General features: G+C 38.5%; 1 protein-coding gene across 1 annotated transcript in view; it reads left to right on the top strand.

The window, feature by feature from the left end:
- Positions 1–2,478: 2,478 nt before the first annotated feature.
- LOC113054914 (plasma membrane calcium-transporting ATPase 2-like) overlaps positions 2,479–24,955 on the top strand; it is a 198,086-nt gene continuing 175,609 nt past the window's right edge. Inside the window, exon 1 of the mRNA XM_026220706.1 lies at positions 2,479–2,655. The gene's annotated coding sequence lies outside the window, so the exon portion shown is untranslated. The remainder of the gene's footprint in view (positions 2,656–24,955) is intronic.

Genomic DNA, 24,955 nt, shown 5'->3' with positions numbered 1-24,955 from the left:
AACTACAGTGTTAAATGACTATATCAATTTCTGTGTGGAGCTGAACATACCTACTAAAGAGATTAAAGTTTTTCCAAATAATAAACCATATGTGACTAAAGATATTAAAGAAATGATAAATGTGAGGAAAGTAGCGTTCAAGGATAAAGATATTAAGGTATTTAAACAAACGGAAAGAGAACTAAAAATTAAACTAAAGGAAACAAAAGAAGCTCATAAGAAGTGTCTGGAAAAAGCCCTCAAAACTAATAATACTAAAAAGGTTTGGGACATTATGAAAACTATGTCTGGATTGTCATCTTCAAAAAAATCCATTGTAACTGATGATGAACTTGGTTTTGGGAATGAATTAAACACCTTTTTTACCCGGTTTGAACTAATAGGCAAACAAGACAAATTCATAGAAACAACAGATGTAGTTCTAGCATCATCAGAGAGAATTGTCATTGAGGTTGAAGATGTTAGGAAAATGTTTCAATCTATCAATACAAAAAAGGCTGTGGGTCCTGATGGTTGTAGTGCAGGCCTTTTAAAAAATTTTGCTCATGAATTAGCACCTGTGTGGCAACCAATATTTCAATCTTCAGTCGACACACATGTTGTTCCTGTGATATGGAAGACTGCATACATAAAACCACTACCAAAAATATCATGTCCAAAAAAATGTAAAGACTACAGACCAATAGCTCTTACCTCTGTAATTGTGAAATGTCTAGAGAGACTGTTACTCCATCATTTGGTTATGGTAGTTAAAGATAAATTGGATCCCTGGCAGTTCGCCTATAAGAAAGGCTGTAGTACGGAAGATGCAGTTGCTTCTTTAGTGCACATTATCTCAAAAAATTTAGACAAACCCAAAACAATTGTAAGAACTTTGTTTTTGGATTTCTCTTCCGCCTTCAACACAATACAGATTGACAGACTGGTGTTAAAACTTGCACAGCTGGGGGTAAATCCTTATCTGATTTGGTGGTATAGATCATTTCTCACTGATAGAGTTCAGAGAGTCATGGTGAATAAAACCGTGTCGTCTGAAATCATTACAAATGTCGGAGTACCGCAAGGTTGCGTTAGCTCTGCTATAATTTTTACTTTATATACTGACGACTGTAGAACGGACATGTTTAATCAGTATATTCTGAAGTACTCTGATGACACTGTCTTAATATCTGTGTTGAATGACTCGGATAGTTCTGAGGTTCATCAACAAGGTGTAACTAAATTGATAGAGTGGTGTGACAATAATGCCCTTATCATTAATACAAGTAAAACTGAGGAGATTGTATTCGGGTCTATGGCGGATATAACTCCTGTTTTTATTCACAACGAGACAATTAGATTTGTTAAGACCTATAAATACTTGGGAGTAATTATAGACGACATGTTGTCATGGAAAGATCACATTGATACTCTATGTAAAAAAACAAAGCAGAGAATCTATTTTCTTCGCCGTCTTAGGTCATTTGGAGTAAGAAGGCAGATTCTTTTGTTGTTCTATAGGTCTGTGATAATGAGCTTACTGCAATACTGCAACTCTATTTGGTATAAAAGTTTATCTGTTGCGCTAAAAAACAAGGTTTTTAATCAATTAAAAATCTGTTCAAAGATAGTAGGTCAGCCGCTTGAGAAGCTTTACGATTCATCCTATTATAAGAAGATGCTTAGGCTTGCTAACAATATAGTCTCTAATCCTACGCATATACTGCATAAAGACTTTGAATTATTACCGTCACAACGGAGGTATAGAGTTCCCAAATTTAAGAAAGTGAAGCTGAAAAATTCTTTTGTGCACCAGGCAATCCTTGCACTGAACAAAAACACCTAATCAGAGATCAAGAGTATTGGGACGGTGTTGCGGATGTATAAATGTTGTATGAAATGTATAATTGTACGTGCTAGAGTGAATGTCAATGTAGAATGTATGTTAAATGTTGTAAACATAAATACTGTTATGCAAGAAAAATTTCAGACACAGTCTGACAATAAAGTATAAAGTAAGTAAGTAAGTAAGTATATATATATATATATATATATATATATATATAGCTGTTTCTGAATGCACATCAATGGTTTGACCTGTTAAAAAACAATAACCTAAGCTGAAAAATAGAAGAGGACAAAAAAAAATAAAAAAAAATAAAATAAAATAAATGATGGGCACAAATAAGTAAAGCAGTAAATGTGCCGCCCGATAAAAATCGCCTTCACTGTGGTTATGGTTACCTGCTCGCAGCAGTTCCGAACAGTCTATCTTTAGCGGTAAGCGAGAGTTTTTTTTTATTTTTTTTATTTATTTAAACAGTTAGAACACAACAATAATTTCCAAATAACAAAAATAGAGATAGAGAACATTTCAACAACATAATACAAGTAAGCGAGAGTTGTGTGTGTAATGAACATCATCGCGTGACGTTGCGCTTGTTCTCTGGAAGGGTTTTAGGAGGGAGGGCGTAATTCACACTGCTCCCAGACTTCGGGGAATGAATGAAAACTTCGCCATGTGCAGTGCGAGCTGCATGCTTCCCCATCGGGAAACATATAAGAGACGTAATGGAAAACTCTCAGTCACTTCAATCTACTCTCAGCCCCGGTTCTCCAGCAAACTCCACGCGCTGGAGCTCCGGACACACGCCAGAGTCCAGAGGACCGAGCCAGGTGAGTTCCGACGGCCACCGACGCCGGCCGTTGAGAGAGAGAGAGAGAGAGAGAGAGAGAGAGAGAGAGAGAGAGAGAGACGCCGCTGAGAACACTGGGAGAGGGAGAGAGAGAGAGAGAGAGCGCGCAAATTAAATGAAATTAAATGAATAAAATCAGTAGGGTATTAATATATGCAGATGAGCCTCCCTATCAGTTTTCATGGCACATGATTGACTGTAAATCCTCTGATATGTGGTGTTTACTGGTGTTTGGGTGATCTGATGATGATGATGATGATGGAAGTCGCGTGCTGGATCTGCTGTCTCTTGACTGGCGTAATTTCATTTCTTCATTGGTCTCCTTATTAAATATAGCTAAATGTCCCATGTTTTGGGTGAAATGTAGGAATAAAACAAGGTGTAAAGTGAAGGCATCAGTGAAAAGAGCGAGATATGCTAACATTTGATTTCAGCTGGGTCATTTGTGAAGGATATTATTAGTGTTGTGTGTGAATGTCCCTTCTGAAAGTGTTGTGGTCTGTTGTGTCATTAGTAGGCTACTGTGTAAGATACACGGTGTCTGTTTGCAATGCTTTGCGGTTTTGCATGTTCTTCAAACTGAAGACAAGAGAGAGAGAGAACACTAAGTTTCTACTGGTGTTCTCATGATAAGATTATGTAATATCTGTCATATATATATATATATATATATATATATATGAGTCATTCCACGAAACCGGTACGATTTGGACTTTTTGGACATTTTTAGATTTTTTATCTAAATATATTACTTTTCTGAACATACCACAACATTAATAACATATTCAACTTCCAGAAATACATATTTTCCCACCTCAGGCATCAAATCCCTATTTATTATTGGTTACTATTTTAAGGTAAGGGCACTATTAATCTTCAACCCGTTATGGACACTATGGGAGCTCTCTGAATATGATTATAAAATGTATTTGTAATGAAATCAACATTTTCCTCTTATTCAAATGTCCCTCACACTTAATTCAATAATTGCAAGTATAAAAGTTACATAAAATCTCACTTTTGCTATACAGTATTGTTCAAAATAATAGCAGTACAATGTGACTAACCAGAATAATCAAGGTTTTTAGTATAATTTTTATTGCTACGTGGCAAACAAGTTACCAGTAGGTTCAGTAGATTGTCAGAAAACAAACAAGACCCAGCATTCATGATATGCACGCTCTTAAGGCTGTGCAATTGGGCAATTAGTTGAAAGGGGTGTGTTCAAAAAAATAGCAGTGTCTACCTTTGACTGTACAAACTCAAAACTATTTTGTACAAACATTTTTTTTTTCTGGGATTTAGCAATCCTGTGAATCACTAAACTAATATTTAGTTGTATGACCACAGTTTTTTAAAACTGCTTGACATCTGTGTGGCATGGAGTCAACCAACTTGTGGCACCTCTCAGCTGTTATTCCACTCCATGATTCTTTAACAACATTCCACAATTCATTCACATTTCTTGGTTTTGCTTCAGAAACAGCATTTTTGATATCACCCCACAAGTTCTCAATTGGATTAAGGTCTGGAGATTGGGCTGGCTACTCCATAACATTAATTTTGTTGGTTTGGAACCAAGACTTTGCCCATTTACTAGTGTGTTTTGGGTCATTGTCTTGTTGAAACAACCATTTCAAGGGCATGTCCTCTTCAGCATAGGGCAACATGACCTCTTCAAGTATTTTAACATATGCAAACTGATCCATGATCCCTGGTATGCGATAAATAGGCCCAACACCATAGTAGGAGAAACATGCTCATATCATGATGCTTGCACCTCCATGCTTCACTGTCTTCACTGTGTACTGTGGCTTGAATTCAGAGTTTGGGGGTCGTCTCACAAACTGCCTGAGGCCCTTGGACCCAAAAAGAACAATTTTACTCTCATCAGTCCACAAAATGTTCCTCCATTTCTCTTTAGGCCAGTTGATGTGTTCTTTGGCAAATTGTAACCTCTTCTGCACATGCCTTTTTTTTAACAGAGGGACTTTGCAGGGGATTCTTGAAAATAGATTAGCTTCACACAGACGTCTTCTAACTGTCACAGTACTTACAGGTAACTCCAGACTGTCTTTGATCATCCTGGAGGTGATCATTGGCTGAGCCTTTGCCATTCTGGTTATTCTTCTATCCATTTTGATGGTTGTCTTCCGTTTTCTTCCACGTCTCTCTGGTTTTGCTCTCCATTTTAAGGCATTGGAGATCATTTTAGCTGAACAGCCTATCATTTTTTGCACCTCTTTATAGGTTTTCCCCTCTCTAATCAACTTTTTAATCAAAGTACGCTGTTCTTCTGAACAATGTCTTGAACGACCCATTTTCCTCAGCTTTCAAATGCATGTTCAACAAGTGTTGGCTTCATCCTTAAATAGGGGCCACCTGATTCACACCTGTTTCTTCACAAAATTGATGACCTCAGTGATTGAATGCCACACTGCTATTTTTTTGAACACACCCCTTTCAACTAATTCAACTAATTGCCCAATTGCACAGCCTTAAGAGCGTGCATATCATGAATGCTGGGTCTCATTTGTTTTCTGAGAATCTACTGAACCTACTGGTAACTTGTTTGCCACGTAGCAATAAAAAAATATACGAAAAACCTTGATTATTCTGGTTAGTCACATTGTACTGCTATTATTTTGAACAATACTGTACTAAAGCCTGAAATGGTCACTTTTTGTGATCGCAACCTCATCATTATTTACCAAAGTTGTGGTTTAACTTCAGAATTTGAACTAAAATCAGTATTCTTATTATTGCTCTGATCATTTCAGACTGAGTTCAACAAACATTAAATTACTTTTTCATAAAAAAAAAAATAACTTAAAAAAATAATTAATAAAAACTTAAGTGTAACAGGGTTGAGACTAGGGTAACGGGGTTGAAGAGACAAATACAGTATAACTTATAAATAGTTGTTTTTTACTCAAATTCACTGTAAGATTTTCTATAAACACTGCATTTCAATATGTTACCAAGAAAGACAACAAATATAAATTACAATTGAACTGAGTTTTATTAACCCGAGTGCAGGAAAAACAACAATAACAGCTACATTAGAACATTATAAACTGACAAATCGGACTGATCTGGTTCTCAACTCAATCTGGTTACAACAGTAACAGCTCACCGGTGAAATGTATGAATTCATTCATGAGTTTTGAGTTTTACATTGAGTGAGTGAGAGAGAGAAGAGAGTGAGTGTGAGTGTGTGTGTGTGTGTGTGTGTGTGTGTGTGTGAAAACAACAATAACAGTATACATTAGAACATTATAATCTGACTGAATAGGTCCTCAAAATCAATCATAACTTGAAATGTATGCGCGCGTGTGTGTGTGTGTGAGTGAGTGAGTGAGCGAGTGTCCATGTACACATGGCATTCAAAGTCTGGCCCACACCTCTTTCAAGATCTCCACATGGCGCTTTGTCACAGGCTTTGGTGGTGGAATGATTTCAAGGATGTCATCAAACATATACCAGAGAATATCATCCCGAGCCTGCCAGAAGAATCGGTTTGGCCCAACACGATGCATACATTTCACTTGGACATGTGTTTCATCTGTGCTAAGGATGATGCCTGGATACAGCTCTTGATCATATCTGAGTATGCACCACTGCCCAAGCAGCTCTGGACTTCCCCACTGGATTTCCTTTTCTGCCTGTGTCTGTGGATTCCCTTCACTGGCTGGCTGCGGGACAGGCACAGCAGTTGGTATCTCCTGGCCAAAACTGAAACACTGTGTGTTGAAGCACTTGCAGTTAAACTGCTTGCGTGTTGTGCACATGCAGCTGACATCACGGTGTATCAGTTCTCCTGCAGCCAGAGTAATCACCTGGTGGATTCTCATGGTTCCCGGGACTGCGGGTATTTGCTTTGGCATTTTCTCCATTGCACTCTCAACATCCTCATTCTTTACAAAGAACAGTTTCACTGTTGTGTTTGTCTCAGTCAAGGCCTTGAACAGCTCGTGTGCATTCGGGATATCACGCCCCTTTGCCACCATCATGTCAGCTGTTCTTTTTAAGGCTCCCCCTACACCATCTGGGGCTCCTTTGCCATGACTAGCCTCAAAAAAATTCCAAGAGGCAGCCTTGAATCCTCTTCTGTTTAATTCTGTGCTAAAAAGGAAGAAGTTTCCTCGTTGTTTGTACTGAGTACAGGGGCCATCGCTAAAAAAGTGCAGCACAGACACTTGTGTATGTGTGGCCTGGAGGTAATCCAGCACTGGATTGAGGTGTTGCCATATTGCTGGAGGGCCTTTATGTCTGCAGGGGGAGATGGTGCTGAAGCACACAGGCTCTGGTTTTCCACCAACATACAACACCCCTGTATGCAGAGTGGCCTGCTGGTGTGTAGCCCCAAAGTGGACTGCTTGGACCTGGGAGCTGTATTTGCAGCTGTAATTTTCAGAAAAGTCAATATGTATCAAGGCCTCTTCCCCTGACATATTCCTCTTCAGCTCGCGGGAGAAGGCATACTGCTGCTTAATGTTAAAGTGATGCTGTTTGAACCGCTGTATGTAGGTGTGGAACAGCTCAGTGAGGTTCTCCTGTGTGCCCTCCACAGATTTTTTGATGGTGACCTTGACAGTTGACCTCTCTTCTTCCTCTTTCTTTTTATCCATCTCTTTATCTTCTGTTACCCACTGGGTGAAAGATACTTTGGTCATACTGCTATATGTACTAGAAATTGGGACACTCTTGTCCTTGCAGTGTACACACTCTCCATACATACAGCTCTTGTTGGCTGAGTTGCAGCACACCTTCTCGACCAAGTTTTCAAGATTGTTAGTCTCAATAAGTTTCAGCTGATTGAGCTTCTCAGCCACAAAGCTAAGATTTTCATGCAACTTACACATGCATGTGTCTCGTTCTGAGATTGTTGGATTAACAACCCAAAATGGTCTAAGGTGGCAAAACAGTAAATATGAGATCTTTTCATCAGAGTTCTCTGATAAAAATCTTCTGTGATGATTTTTTAGTGTATCCACAAGGAACCTCTTCTGCATCTTGACTTTATTCCTTGTGAGTGTTTGTTTGATCCCTGTTGTGATCCTACTGACATCATCTCTTACATAGAACATCTTCACTCTGTTCTTGAATTCATCAGTGAACCTGTTGATCGTCTTCCTTTCAAAGCTAAGACTCTCCTTATGCTGCCAACGCTTACTCGAAAAGCCAAGGGAATCCTCAGCATATCTCTGTAACCTGTATTTTTTGACAATTCTCCCTGTTGTCACTTTTGCAATTAGCTGTCTATCCCTTTCTTTGTTGGTCTGCTGATATTTGTTACTGATGTCTTTAATTAGTGATTGGTGATACAGCAACGTCTTCCTGATTCTGGGGTTTACAGGGCAATTTGCTGTTAGCTCATTCACCTTTGACCGTGGTGAATCAGAATTCTTCTTTAAACGTTGGCACCTTTTTTTGTATTTTTCTTTATGTTTTGTTTCTTTTTCCAGGCTTTCCTGAAGTTCTTCTATTTTCTTCTTCAGCCTGTTTCTTTCTTTTCTTATTTTTTTCTTCCCATCAACATGTTGCCTACAAACACAATCAATATATTGGTCAATAATGATGAGAAATGGATATGATAGGATAATTAGGGAAATAACACAGGGAAAAGGATGAAAGAAATCAGGGCTCAGTTGAAGGGTAAAAAGTCTTGACAAATCTTTATCCATTTGAAGGCTGCCAAAACAGCAAACAGCCATAAATCTGATGTTTTTTTCAGTCTATCACATGCAAACTAAATTGACTACAAGCGTTCAAATTTTCCAACACTTTCTAACACTCAGCCTAGTCATTTCTTAAACTCTTAACTGCTCACTGTTGCTCTACCTTGAAGACCCTTGCTGTGGATACTGCTCTGGGGGATGATCTGGGCTTTGTGGAGGAGTAGTTACGTTTCTCAGTGCTTCTCTCTTCTCCTTGCTTCTTTTGTAAGCTGCTCTCCACTTTCTACTCTTCAGCTGCTGTTGTCTTCCACTTAGCTCATTTATACCTTTCTTTTTTCCTGACTCGACATTTTTTCTCCATCTCTGGCGTTCATTTTGCAAGTATTTCTCCCTTTTTTCAGGATCAGCTTATTAGGCGTGCACGATACTGCCTCTGCCTTTTTCTGCCGATGTTGTCGGTGCCATCACAGACTCATAGATGTCTGTAGATGTTTAAATTGATACCATTAAATAAAAAAAATATTTCAGAGCAATTTACTTAACACTGAGGTGTGAAAATCTAGGCAGTAATATATTAATTCATTTAAATTACTGGATAACATCAGAACCAAAGAGTTAAAAACACAACCCCATCACAATCTCACAACCCCGTTATGATCAAATAAGTAGCGGGGTTGAGTGTGACGGGGTTGTGATTTTTTGCTCAAAATGGCCACTGCTCTACATGTAGTGAATGACAGGGGAGCACATGGCATGCATGATTTTAAGAAATTGTGTATATTGTTGAAATAACAAAGATAATTTTCACAAGTAATAGTTTTCTAACTTTATTTGATGTAACAGGGTTGAGTCGTTAAGCTTGACAACAACAATATCACAATATAAATAAGTTATAATTATAAAAGATGGTGGTAACTCGCCTGTGTCTGCTCACAATGTTGGTCAGAAGACTTCAATGATGTCACTTCCTGTTATTGATGCCACATAAGGATCAGTTCATTATTTTTATGGGGGGAGAATGATGTGCGTAACGGGGTTGAGCGGTTACTGAGGGACAGTACTAAATAATGTAATTTTAATGAATAATCATGAACTTACTTAGAAAAAAATAATTAACAGCAAATAAGCACAGATAGATATTTATGGGAAAGGCAAAATGTATGGACTTTTATTTTATTTTATTGTTCATATTCCAAGTACACTTTCATTGAAGGCCATGAGGGACATGACAAAATAGGTGGTGTCAACTGAAAAAAACAAGATAATTTCTAATATAAAGATAAAATGTATATCATGTTTTCAAACTAAATTAAATGAGACATTTCAATTGATACAAAAAACTTTTAAAAATAGATTTTGGTGACCCAATAGATAAAATACACTTGAAAAGGTCAGAGGGACTCAAATTGTACCGGTTTCGTGGAATGACTCATATATATATATATATATATATATATATATATATATATAACCTATAACATCTGCGTTCATTTCATGGCATACATTTGATCAATGCATTTCCTGGGAAGTGAACCCTTGACCCTGGTGTTGCTAGCGCCATGATCTACAGGAACTGTAACCGTTTCGGTAATTATATTTCTGCTACTTACAGACACATCAAAACATTGTTTTGCCACCAGAAAAATAGTGGTGACTTTTCTTAATTTTTGCTTTGTCACAAATTATTGAACTTCATAATTGCTTTACTCATTCATTTGAAAAGCCTGTAAAGTCTGTTTGATGGCAGGTTTCAATCGTATAGCGTGCAGCATGAGCCGCTGTTGGGTCAAGATGTGATTAGAGAAACTGTGCTGATCGGAGAATTATTCACTGCCTAATGTGCTCTGGTTTGTTCTATAGCATGGCATTAACTTCTATAAAATGTTCTGATACTTTTCTTTAATGTGGATTGGGACATTTTAAGCTGATTAAACATTTACATCTGACATATCAGTATGGAAGTTTACTGTCCTCTTGAAATGAAGTGCTTATTTCCATAATGCATAATCCTTTAAATGCACGGTTTCATCTTTTTTTGGCAGCACAGTATGGTGTTCTGCTAGGTTATATTTAATATTAACAAGAGAGTTGTTCAGCTGTTCTTTTGTGCCATGTAGCCAAATGTGATCAAAGCAGAAATCATTTAAATGCCAAATGATTAGTATGCAGCACACTAAGGACACTTGTTTTAGTATTTAAATACCATCTGAGAGGTGATTCACACTTTACTGTATTTACTAGCCATTTTTGATCATTTGTTGTCAGTTACTTTTCAGATGTACTTTGGTCTATTAGCATTACATTTACATTGAACATGAAAGCCCTTGATGATTAATGGTGCTCGTTTCGACATGACACTATAAAACAGGAGTCACAATTGCAATGTGTGTAATGGCAACATTATTCTGAGAAAAGCACACTCAAATTTCGAAGTGCTGTACAGTAGATAGAAGCACAACTGCTTTGTTCTCACTTTATATTAGGCAACCTATGGTAGGCTCATTTCTGCAAAACTCACAAAAACATAGCCGTGCATCTAATTCACTGCAGTTTCCATCTGAAATGAACACTAGTGGCAGTAAAACTCCAATAACTTTTATTCCTTTTTGCACAAGTTAGGATTAAAGGGGCAGATTATCAATTAATAAAGACATCATTTCATGTGTGTACTATGTTATGAGGTCTGAACACTTTTATCATAGTGCATGATTTGTAAACTAATACATGTTAACATCAGCATCATATAATCAGCTCCATACGTGTGTCTTTTCTGATGTAGAACATTTGCTCAGCAGCGCACCTGGTACAGCATTACACTTGTGATGTGAAGCGCTCGGAAACAAGTCCTGTTAAAAATGAGTCGTGATGAAAAAGTTCATAAACTTATAGAATCAAAAATAACATGGTTGTTTTTGTAAATGAGTTTTTATCCCACTTTGGCCCTTTGATGGAATTTTTCAGCTTTGGCCCAGTGATGGAATTTTTCAGCTTTCTGTGTTTTCATTTTTATATGGTAGGAGGCGCTATTACACATTCTTTGAAAGAGTACTGCATGTCTGGATAAACACAGTGAAGAAGAATCTTTATATATATATATATATATATACTGAAGGACAAATAGTTTACATTTTAGGTTTTGTGTTTGAGTTTTTTGGAATACATTATTTTCAAATGCAAAAGAGTTTTAACTCACTAGACATTCATTTTCTGATCTGCTGCAATATGTACACCAGGGATATTCAATCTGGCCCAAGAGATCCACTTTTCTGCAGAGTTTAGCTCCAACCCTAATCAAACACACCTGAGCATGCTAATCAATGCTTCCAGGATCATTAGAAAATCAGAGGTAGGTGAGTTTGATCAGGGTTGCAGCAGATAGGCCCTCCAGATCAAGATTTGAGGAACCCTGATGTACACCAACCAATGCAATAAAATGTTCACAGATTTCATCTGAATACACTTTTACTGCCTCCCACTGGACATTTCACTGTGAAAGTGTTTTTTGTGAAACTTGCAAGAAGTAAAATAATATCAAATAATAAAGTCTAAAAAATATAATAATAAAGTCACTTTTTTATCATTTGCTGCTGTGTGTCTTTGTGTACTGTGTACAGTGTACTTTCTAGTAGGGATGTAACGGTATGAAAATTTTATAACAGAATTGTAGTGACCAAAGTTATCACGATTATCGATATTATCATGGTTTTGTTAAAATGAGATGAAAATGTTCAGAAAGAACTGATACATACACTGAAAATATTTCAAAAAGTTTTATATTTAAAAATCAACAGACAGCAAATACAACTGCACTTTGTTAAGCATACACATTAAATTACCATGAAGCCCTGAGAGGTATACGTTTTCCTAGTGGAAGTTTTAATCAACTGTACCTTAAATAATAACATCCAGTGCACGCATAAAAACAATACATGTAAAGCAATGTCCATGTAACAATACAACCATATGATTTTGTCTGTTCTCTCCGTCAAAAAAAAAAGTGCAGCTGACTTAACATACAGCATGTTATATTTGTTTGTTTATTTTTGTTTACTTGAGATTGAAATGCAAAAATGTCAGCATATTTACTTTGTCTGGTTTAAGTAGTTGTAACAATTTGTTCAACAAGTTTGAGGACGAAAAGTGCGAGTTATGGACATTAAATGAATAATAACACAAACTATGAACACGAAGACAAGTGGTACTGGGAATCTCGACGGGAAGGGCGGAAGTCCAGGAAGAGGCAGAACTCATGGGTTATCCGAGGTGTGATGGTGTGTTGGCAGCAGAAGAGTGTGACACATGAACTGTGGGGGAAGAGCCGTGAAGGTGAGTGGTGAGGTCCGGGAATGAGGTGGAGGGGACGGGGCTCCGGAGACAGGACAATCCAATGACGAGAATAACAAAAGCAAGAACGGAAGAACATGAGATACACTGAGATCAACAAACAACGCTCTGACAAGCACAAGACGCCAGACAGGGCAATATATAGGGAAGGGTAAAGAGTAGCAGCTAGTGATCATGAGCAATTAGTGGAGACGCCCACATGAAACAATCAGTGCTGACGCAAAACACACACAGCTCCACCCACATAGTGCAAAACCCGAGACCACGGTTTACCAACCATGACAGTACCCTTTAACCATGACAGGCCCTCTAGGACGGCCTCCTGGAGTTCCCAGATGGGCCTACCTGTTGATTGTTCTCATCAATCAGGGAGTGATCCAGTATATCCCTAGCAGGTACCCAACTCCTCTCCTCCGGACCGTAACCCTCCCAGTCCCCCAAGTACTGGAATCCTCATCCCCTCCGTCTCGAGTCCAGAATCCGATTAACCGAATAGGTGGGCTCCCCATGTACGAGTCACGGCGGTGGGAGAACCGGGGTGGGCGGGTTAATCCGTGAATAAAACACGGGTTTGATTTTGGATAAATCCTCCTGTACGCCGGAGGTAGTTTGAGGTGGACTGTCACCGGACTAATGATCTTGGTGACAGGAAACGGGCCGATAAATTTAGGAGCTAACTTATTAGAAACAGAACGGAGCGGAATGTTGGTAGTAGAAAGCCACACTTTTTGACCCACGACGTAAACGGGAGGCTTCGACCGGTGGCGATCGGCCTTGGCCTTAGTGCGCTCCCTCATCCGGAGCAGAGTCTCGCAGGCTCTGGTCCAGGTGCGGTGACACCTCTGGACAAACGCGTGAGCGGAGGGGACCGCGACTTCAGATTCCAGACTAGGAAAAACAGGTGGCTGGTAACCTATGTTACACTGAAATGGAGAGAGGCCCGTAGCTGACACTAGTAAAAAGTTATGAGCGTACTCAACCATAGAGAGTTGTTGGCTCCAGGAATTGCTGTCAATGCTAATGGCTTTAAGCTTACTTTATTCTTGAAATGGTTTGGTTGTTTGGTGAGAAATGAATGACCTCTAATTAAAAACTCCCAAACAATATCAGCAAGGGAGATATTGCAATTATACCCATTGATTTGTTTATCAGAAAGATTGCCCTTCAGTCTGTTCAGTTGCTCCATCAGCGCTTGCTATCCAAAGGCCATCAGCTTCCTCACATTGATTCAGTTATTGAGGCACAACTCTTTCTGCATGCTTTGGTGGGAAAATATGGATTTTCTGTAGTCAGAGCCAGACATGTTGCCTAGTTGTATTTGTGGCCTTTATGGATGTGGTAGAGTTGAATAATGTATTTAGTCTTGTTAAAACAGAGTTTTCGCAATCATTATCAGGTTTTTCCTGACTATGATCTTCAGCGGAGGTTGGCATACATGGTCATCAGCTCTTATCTGAAAGCTCCTTTAACTGAACCACTTCTGTCTTTAAGTTGAATTCATTTTGACTGTTACAGTGTAAGACTCGTTTCCGAATGTGCAAGATCACATATGCAGTTATCTAATGAAACCCTTCTGCATGCAGGAGTGCAGTAATACGTATTTTCCTAAATGAAAGCCTCTAAGCGTGTCAGAATGGAGTGAAGACGATCACCTCACACACGTGTGCTGCTCAACAATGATGAGAACAAACAGGCACAGCAGAGGAGTGAAATCTTAGGAGATTATGCCAGTCAGACAAAGGCACATCGGTTCTGTCTTTCTTTCTTCAGACTCACACACAGTGGCTGTAGAGCTGGAGAATGTTTCATCCAACAGTTGTTTTAGTCAAGAATGCTGAATAAAGAGCGAACAGTAACTCCTGCGCTGCTGCATGCAAGTACAGTAGTACACAACAGGACTACATTAATAAGCACACTTCATAAATCATGAACCCTTAGAGGAGATTGAAACAGGACTGCAAAAGCAGTGTCCTAGTAAGCATCTTACCTAGAAAGCATGTTGAGTGTCTGAAAAGATGCTAGAGCTGCCTGGTGTGTCCAAACATTTGATCTCAAAACACAGTGAGCGTCCCAACATGCACAGCATTTTGGGCATGATAAGCACAATTTGAAGCTAATGAGCTGCCTACCTAGTCAGCATTTAATTGATTGAATCTCCCACCTAGTAAACTTCCCACCTCAACAGCACAAGTGTTTAATTGACAGCCATGAATCATGAAGAGCATTTGATTGGACACAAATCTGTGGAACACTACAGTCATCAATACTTCGGCTGTGAGTTTCATATCTGCCAAAAAAAATCTATGTGTCAGTGTTTCGCTCCACACTACGATACAGATGAGCTGAAGCCCAGCAGGCTCTATCTGGCCGCTGGACACCGTCTCCTGTGATGGACGAATGTGTCCGGAGCCTTTCTCATGGGGAGCATGTGATTCCGGCTAATTAAATGAGCATCTGAGGCCAGTACTGATGTAGCAGGTGGATGGACTCATTCCTGAGACAGCTACAGTGCTCCTGCACCTAATGAACAGTCAAAGTTAGTCAGGAGTTTGTCATGAACTAAAGCAGCTGCAAGCACTCTGTCCGGAGCATCACCGTCCTGAGATCTTTGAGAAGACTCTTCTGACCCTGAGCAGAGCATGTGTGAACGCAGAGCCTCCCTCAGCATCAAGTGCCAAGCAGCCTTCAGATGCCTGCTGAGACTTGATATCAAGAGCCAACAGGAGTCTGCTAACGGTGTAGCCCACTGATGGTCCAGGAGCGTGGGCTTATGGGTAAAGGTGTTCAGAAAGAGCAGTGTGAATCTACAGGTGTCTCTGGAGATCTTCTCCAAACAGAACAGACGAAAACTGAACAAAACAATGCTGCATGCTTAAATGAACCGTATAACAGTTCAGATCAACTGACTTGAAGGGGAGAGGGATACCAACATGGACAGGCTCTTGAAAGCCAAAAACAAAGCGCTCCAAAATTAAATCTCAATTAAATGAATTACTTTTGTTTTTAACATCTCTGAGAATCCTGAAAACAAGATTCTTAAAAGATGCCTCACATCTTACAAGTAAAAACTTTAAGAGTACTTGAGAGACACTTCCATGACAATGAAACACTTAAGTACACTTTTAAAATGTGTTCTGTTACAGTATGTTTCACGTTAAAGTACATTTTAAAGCAGTATGTTTTAATTCATGCTTTTTATGTGTTGACTAACATACTAAAGCACATGTAAAGTACTTGGTTACAATTTTAAAGTGTGTTTTTCAATGTTACATTTAAAGTTAATATTTTTTAAATGTGCTAAATTGCAGATTAATTAATAAAAAAGTGTAAATACAAATATATTTAAATACATGACAAGTTTCAAGAGTAATGACATGAAAGTATATTTTAGTTGATGCTTTATCAGTACATTCAACAGAACCTTTTACAAAAGAGGCTCAAAAAGGACTCGGCTGATTGCTTTGTATTTAAATGTAAACTATATTTTAATTGAACTGTAAATAAGTACTTTAAGTGTGCGTTTGTTTACTTTAAAAAAAAAAAATTGCTACACACAAATGCTGCTGATTGCATTTCAGATTTGTATGATGAAAAGCTTTTGGTTGTGTTGGATGGCCAATGTAAAATCTGGGTCCTGAAGCAGAAGTAGTTCAGAACAACTGGTTAAGGTAATCTAGGAGGTGAACACAACTGACTACTGATCACGTTACAGACTTCATTTTATTTCAGTTGTGTGAGGGATATGAAAATCATTTTAGAGGTCAGCATTGTGAGAACATGAACCCACACTGTATGGTTGGGAGTTCCTTCTGTTATTATGTAGTTTGTTGAGCGTTTGTGTGTGTTTTATCTGCTGTGCTGTAACGGGAATGTCACATCACATTAGCACTGGTGTGATGACTGCTGTTTGTTTGATTGTGTGTGTGGCATTATATCACGGTCTCACACGCAGCTTTATTCAGTGGTGCGTGAACAAAGTCAGCGTCGTCTGTAAAACAGTAATCTCCAGTGTTGAAATCCTGGTATTAAGGACCCTTAAAACCTGTTTCCACCACAGGAACGTTCCCCAGGAACTAGTCACTCGATGTGTTTCCAAAAATGTGCCCCTTAGAAAGACCCTGCTCACGAGGTAGTAGGCCTTTTTTTCAAAGGTCCGGAGCTTAGCTGATTGGTTGAGTTCACGCAGTGCAGTCCTACATCACCAGACTATTTGCCTTATCATCACTGTACTTTAGGCCCCGATGGAAACTCAGACAGCAACAGGTCTGAAAAAAACAGAAATAGTTGCTCGGACAAATTGTTCCAGGTAATTTAGATGGAAAACTGGCTTTAGAGTAAAGAGTTAAAGTTCTAGTGTTGAATTTTAAGGAGTAACACTAACTAGTGTGCACAGCAACCCCTGGCCAGTGTAAATACAGAGAATTAAACCTCATTAACACAACGTTAGGAGTTATATCTGGGATATTAACACACTGTACGCGCCTAAACCAGCTGAAAGATTTCTCACAGACACCATTTTATTTGACTCACAACGCGGAGCATATGAGGATAGAAAACTGCATTTCAGGAGGTGAAGGAGATCCTTTAAATAATCCTTAACAAAACTAAATAAATAGAGATTGGGAAAACACTGAAGAAAAAAAGAGAGGATTTTGTTTTGTGGTCGGTGTGCTAGAGATCAGGCAGGACAATAAAGATTAAGAATACAATAATGCTTTAAAAAATCCACAACAGTTACATCCAAAAAGCGTTACATCCATAATAACCAACAAAACAGAACACAAGAGACAGGTGAGACAGGTGAGCACAATGAAGGTAATTAATTCATAATGTGAACAGGAACAACCAAGTGAGGACACAGAGGGAGAAACCATGATCAACAGTCCAAAGGTGTGTGACAGTGTGTGAGTGACTGTCTGTATGTGTGTGCGCTTAAGGTTGCACTTTATTATAGGACGGTGAGTAACCTGTGCATCCAATGATTTAAATGCACAGCTTCCAGCCCATCAGTGTTTTCAGCTCACTCTCACACACACTGCAGGCACGGCTCAGGATACGGCTCAGATCACCCGACAGACACCGCCTGAAACACTTAACTTCCAGGATTTATGAAATGCATGTGATTGTGGGAAACGTGTTTGGCTTTGCTTTTACTATGAAAGTAGATGGAGTCATGAAGTGAGGAAAGACAGACGTTGTTTATTAAGAGGTCCTGGGTTTGTGCTTGCTCATGGTGAGCTCTGGACCGCACATGGCACTTACTAATAATATCTGTGGAGGGAAAGCATGCTGTTTAAAGCTGTCCTGTCCTGTGGGAGATGTCCAGCTCCAGCCCAGCTCTACAGCTGCCTTCACATGTCTTCTCCATCGAGACCTATCACTAAAGGATGCTCTGCTTGATACCTCCAGACCCAAGAAGAGCAGGTCGTGAGGTTAAATAACTCACTTCAGGAAGCTTCATGTGTTACATTTCCTGAGGATCTTGTGGGGGAATTTCACTCAATTAAATTAAATTACATTTATGCATTTAGCAGACACTTTTATCCATAGCGACTTACATTGCATTCAGGCTGACAAAAAAAAAAAAAAAAAATCTAAAATCTATTAAATTATACTTTGCATAAAAAAATAAATAAAAATTAAACCTATTTTCATTCTTATTTGTAGTAGTAGTACTTAACCTTTTAGTCTCATATCTTAATAAGGACAAACAAAATTAAAATCAGTAAATATTAAATTCAGTACACAAAAGACTTCCATGAATTGTGTGTACAGGCAATAAAAGAAAGATTATTGGAGTTTGACATGTTTCACAGAAAAACTAAAAAGCATTTTCATCATTGTCCTTGTTTCATTGTATTAATTGTGAGACTTACTAGTAATATGGGTGTAAATAGGTTAAAAAGTAAATCCTTCACTGTGTTTTTTTTCTTTTCTTTTTTATGTAGTTTATTTCAGTCTTACTTTGGTATTTAAACAACATGTTTATTATTTATAAACTATATATTTGAAACGTTATATGTGTATTGTATAACATTTATCAGATTATAGTAATGATAATGATGGGGGGGTCAACACGAGTATGAAACTATTTACTCTCACTGAATCTTCATTTCATTCGTTTCTTTCAGAAGCATCTCCAGATGTTGTAGTTAAAATGAGTTGTGAATGGCATTTTGTGTTTTATTATTATTATTATTTTTTGGTCCATAAAAAGAAGAAGAAAGAAATCTAGGTTGCATACAGGTTATAGGTAATAGGAAAGTCCTGAGGGTCAGTAAATTAAGAAATAATTCACGTTTTGGGTGACCACTTCTTTCTTTTTTTTGATTTTGGAGTCATGACCCATCCAGTTCCCAGTGAACTTCACACTGTGTTTTTTTGGGAAGAAAGTGGTTAAAATGTGTCACAAACAGAGCTCAGCGAGTCCTTCAGTGAGAACATGCAGTTACACAGAAGGAATATGACGTCTGTTATGCTGATAAACATTGAAACATTTTATGCCAATTACCTCAAATCAGCTTCTGAGAAGCCCTGGGATCCCTCTAAACACCCCAGACCTTTCCATTTGATAGAGGACATCCTTCAGCGAGCAGGAGAGCAGGATTAGCTCTGAATAACCTTTTGCTCAATAGTTATGGCGTAATGACTTTTGAGGCACAGATTATGCAGGATTTGCAGGGATAATTCGGAGAACTGAGTTTGCCAGTGCGGACGCTCTGAGAGAAAACACCGTCACCTGCCCACAGACGACAGATCCACACACAGCTGTGACTCCTGCGTCTCTGGCTCTATTTATAGTCCCGCAGCCAATGGATGTTCATGTAACTGGCACAAAGCCTCTCAGATGCTCCAGAGTAAGTGCTTTTAACACTTTCCTTCTCCCTGTTTGTTGACTTTGTTTCTTCTTCGTCGTTAGTTTAGGTTGTTAAGATGTTAAAATAGGATTATCGTGGTCTTTGCTTTAATTCTTTGCTGTTTCATAGCTTTGATAACCCTGAGAAAGAACATGTGCTATTAACCCTGTGGAGATCTCAGGAATGTTTCTTTGTCTCAAATGTAGACTATTTGGACTGAGTATGTTGGAAATCTGAGGACAGTTGAGAAACTATTGAGATCTTGAAGGAGTGACTGCTGCTGCTAATGTCATGGAGTAAAACTTACAGACTTCTACTGTAAAGACAAAACATAATAATAATAACAGTCCAACAAATAATGCCTTTTGAGAAGGTGACTGTCTTCTGCAGAGTTGTCAGCATTTCTGAAAAGCCAGTCTGATGTTGATATGAACTGTGTTACTCTTTCAAGGGATGATTTTTCAGATGGTTACTTTCTGACTTGTGTTGATCACAGTCATATCTTCAGGCTGTCAGAACCAGCGCACCTCTCAGCACACGTAGCCCATCTTTTTTGTTAATAATGCGTCGTAACCGTCCGACTGCATAACTGTTCCTGTAGCTCATTGGTAAAGCGTTGCGTAAGAAGTGCAAAAGGTTGTGGGTTCAATTCCCAGGGAACACACACACTGATTAAAAATGTATAAAGCATCTGCTAAATGCATAAATGTAACAATGCAAAGATGAATGATGTAAACCTGAAATTTCCAATGAAATCTAAACTCACAGCTCAAATAATAAATCATTATTATAAGCTAACTGTTTAAAAGCCATTTCATTGTAAAGCATAACAGAAAGTGTTGGGGAGTTCATTCCACCAGGAGGGAACATTTAATTTAAAAGTCTGTAAAAGTGACTTTGTGCTTCTTTGGGATGAACAATCAAGCGACGTTTACTTGCAGAACACAAGCTTCTAGAGGCACATAAGTCTGAAGTAACAAATTTTGGTAAATGGGTGCAGAGCCAGTGTTAGTTTTGTAGGCAAACATCAATGCCTTGAATTTTATGCGAGCAGTAGGGGTGTAACGATACGCGTATTCGTATTGAACCGTTCGGTACGACGCTTTCGGTTCGGTACGCGGTACGCATTATGCATACCGAACGGTTCGTTGGACTAATTAATTATATTTGAAAAAAAAAAGAGAAATATAATGATATGCGTTCAACAAGGTAGCCCAATAACCCAAACGACGTAACAGGCAACGCCCCTGACACTCCCGAAGAAGAAAAAAACACCAACTTATGTTTATGTTATGTTATGACTCAGTCAGGCGCTCGCTCACTCAGTACGCGCTGAAGGCTCGTTGCAAAATGGCCAATGCGTTTAACAGACTAGAAAAAGAAGATGACTCTCAAACATATTGTTTGAGATGCATGATTCCATCTATGAGCTGCTCGATCAGAGTGACATGAGAGCCCCTCCTTAGAACATTATTTGTAAATCCATGTTATGGTAAGTGTGCACGTGAAGTCTTTGCACACTTTCTGAAATCCACACTGTGGTAAGTTTGCACACTACACTAGTGCTCTGCATTCTTTCTAAAATCCTATATAGTGAGGGCTTCGCGCGGTTGCTTCATTGCTTTAAAAAAAAAAAAAAACACCAGCGTGAATACTTGAAACATGTCAACTCATTTACGCCGACATCACCTTATTGTGTCAGTATCTGGGAAAAGACGAAAAAAAAGGAGAAACATGCACGCAACAAACTATGCCTGCAGCATTTAGACACCAGTATTATAGCTTACAGGGAATCCAAAGTGCACCCAAACACCAGACCTGTTGGTTATTTTAGGATCTTATATTTCTGGTCTGTTAAATGCATTAGACATTTTGCAATGAGCCTTCAGCGCGTGCTGAGTGAGCGAGCGCCTTAGGGTCCGTTCACATATCGCTCCTAAAAACGCGTGGAAAACGCTAAGCACGTCTTTCTCCTCCTTTCCAAAGCGCTCGGGCAGAAGCGCTCATGAGGCGTCTGTCTTTGCTAAGCAACAATGACCCAGACAGCAACATAGTGTTGGCCCAGATTCGGCCCACATCTGGCCCATGTGAAATCCATGCGGGCCAGATGTGGGCCGGATCTGGGCCAAAACTGCTTGCTGTCTGGGGACGTGCTCTCTCCATGAGACGCGGAAATTTCAGCGAAGGATAAATGGATTTGCAGCTCTAAAAATCGCTTGCAGTAGCTCTGCTACTAAATTTATTTCAAAATTGCAATCCATATACAACTATAATCAGCTGTTCCTTCATCTTGGCTGAGTTTTCAACGTTGTTATGGGAAAGAATGAAGCTGATTGGTTAGTTCTTGTCACATGACCCGCGGTGCGCTTGCGGCATTCTGAAAAGTTGAGATGTTTTTGCATTTTGCTGTATCTAAAACGTACCGAACCGAACCGAACCGTGACATCAGTGTATCGTATCGAACCGAACCGTGAATTTTGTGAACCGTTACACCCCTAGCGAGCAGCTATTGGAAGCCAGTGCAAATTGATAAACAGAGGTGTGACGTGTATTCTTTTTGGCTCATTACAAATGAATCTTGCTGCCGCGCTGTATTATTAAGCTGTATGTATTATTAAGACACACGGAGATCACATGACCTGTGGCTGTGGGCTGTGTTAACATGCCTCCAGCACAGTCATCATGGCAGCTGGAAAACACTCACACGAACCAGGGCTAGACAGCGCCACAAAATATAGTCATCTCAAATATAATTCTTCATATGGGCACTTTGGTATCATTTTAGCACACTTTGACATTCTCGCTATTTTGTCCAACAGTATGTTTGTATGCATGCATTCCTGGGCATTCATCAGCAATCATTTGCGAAGACAAATTTTCATAGTTAGGATTTTATGTATCATAAATAAACAAATATGTTAGCAACATTTCACAGAAATGTCTTCCAACTGGAAACTTGATGCACAACAGGAAATTATACTATTAACCTTAATTTTACTTCATTATCTTCACAGATCACATCTCAAATTATAAATAAATGTTTCACTGTTACTGTTATTTACTTGGGAAACAAGTCCACTAATATTTGACTACTCTATTCCAGGTTAAATGGTTGGCCATGGTGGATTGACATCACAGTTGTGGATCATAATTGTATTATTCAATTTGACACTAAATTTTGAAATGGTTTGTTAATTTCACTCTGTATTTATGTGATTATAGATTAAAACATTTATTCATTCACATTTGCATTTTTGTAGACTAAAAAACAGTATGATTTACAAAAAAAAAAAAAAAATTCAGTTTTATTTTTACTACAAAGTTTCATGTTAAATTCAATTTGTAACTTGATTTTTTTTTTTTTTTTTTTTTTTTGTGTGAAATTTACTAATGATTTCTGAGTAAAAATGTTTCTACACTGCATGCATGCATTTCCTGCTAAAGATGTAGGTGTAGCACGCGTTCATTGAATCAGCACAGGCACCAGGCACTGGATGCATAGTCTACAGTCTAGAGAATAATGGGAAATTACAGCAAGCGCTTTCTGACATTCAGAGCAATGGAAAATGCAGGCCAGTGGAAAGAGGCTCTGACAATAAATAACTTGATAATGTTAATGTCCGACTCCATAGAAGTGCTCCACACTGGATGCTATCAACACACAGCCAGCAGACAGGACATGACACGGGACTAACCAATGCACAACTGGACTGAGTAGGGCTACCTCCTAAAAATAGGACACAACTAGTGCTCTCTCGGGATTACTCGGTTCAGTTGGGCCGTTTAATTAATTGCCTGTCATAATAATTACATAAGTAGTGAAGTGGTGCCCCGGGAGACTGAGAGCTACATGCTGCAGTATCATTTTGTGGCCCTACGGGGACCATTCTAATCACCATGATGAATACTGACTTCTCTTGACATGTTGGCTTGTTTTATGTTCATTTCTGATGTGCAGCACTAGCCACATATGAACAGAGCTCAGCCAAAGCCCAATCTGAACTCAGAGTTATGCCAGAAAAATCATCTGAAACCAATTATTTATTAAGATGCTGTTATATATCACAGTTATTACTAGCTATATTTTCCATGCAGTACATAAGTTATATATTTACTATAACATTTGATAGTGATCTAAAGAATTCTCATTCCTAACACAACTCTTAAAAAAAAAAAAAAAAAAGTGTAGTGTGTTTTCTTGTAATTTATTTACATTTTAAGTAATCACAAAAAAACTGAAAGTTACACATTGAATTAAACATTACATTTTGACGTGGAAAAGTTTTTTAGAGTGTACAAATCTCTTACAAATGTTTAAATCTGAAGTGCTATTAAAGTATCTATCTTAAAGGAATAATTCACCCAAGAATGAACGTTCCCTTGCAATGTGCTCATCCATCTAAGGGTGGGAATCGAGATGTAGCACTGCATCAGTGTCTCATCAGTGAATGCTCTGCAGTGAATGGGTGCCGTCAGAATGAGTCCAAAGAGCTGATGAAAACATCACAATAATCCACAGCACTCCAGTCCATCAGTGAACATCTCTTTAACACTTTATAATAACTTTCATTAATAATTATTAACAAACATTATATAATGCTTAATGGATCATTAGTTAATATATATATTCAAATAGCAAACGATTTAAAAAATGTATCCATTGTTCATTATGGAGCCAGTACAGAGAACAGGGCTAATATGGTCATACTTCCTGGTTCTAGTAAGAACTCTTGCTGCTGCATTTTGGACTAGCTGTAGTTTGTTTACCAAGCGTGCAGAACAACCACCCAATAAAGCATTACAATAGTCTAACCTTGAGGTCATAAACAGGGACGGACTGGGACTTAAAAACGGCCCTGGACTTTGACTGGGCCCGGCCCATAGCAATCTGCGCGTGTAAACTCGACAACAACAACAATAACGCCTGGCATGAGTGTCACAAGACTTTAATTGTGGCTCATGATACCATACCATCCAAATTATAGCAATAGCACTGATGTTGACTAGATGTTGAGCTGGAATGGGTGTCTTTCTCTGCTCTTGGTCTAAGCTCAACCTGAATAAACAATGATGGAATGGATTATTTATTTTTTTAAACAGGTTTTATTCCAAGATAGCATGGAATTGTTTATATAATATGCTGTTATAACAGCATATTATACAATCTATTTCATGCTGTCTTAAAATGAATTTATTAATTAATAATCTTAATTTATGCAGTAATGAATTAATCTTAATGCACAGATAATAATACCACATCTAAATGGAAATACACCATTACAAATTTAACTTCTGTATTCAAAATCTTCAGAGTTTGTAAGCATTAACTGTAATGTTAACAACATTTTTAAAAGTAAAAGCACAACATATTTCTTAATATTAGCTACTGCATGTGACA

The sequence above is a fragment of the Carassius auratus genome, chromosome 36, assembly GCF_003368295.1.
Source record: "Carassius auratus strain Wakin chromosome 36, ASM336829v1, whole genome shotgun sequence".
In the NCBI taxonomy this organism is placed as follows: Eukaryota; Metazoa; Chordata; class Actinopteri; order Cypriniformes; family Cyprinidae; genus Carassius; species Carassius auratus.
This window is presented reverse-complemented; position numbering and strand designations above follow the sequence as displayed.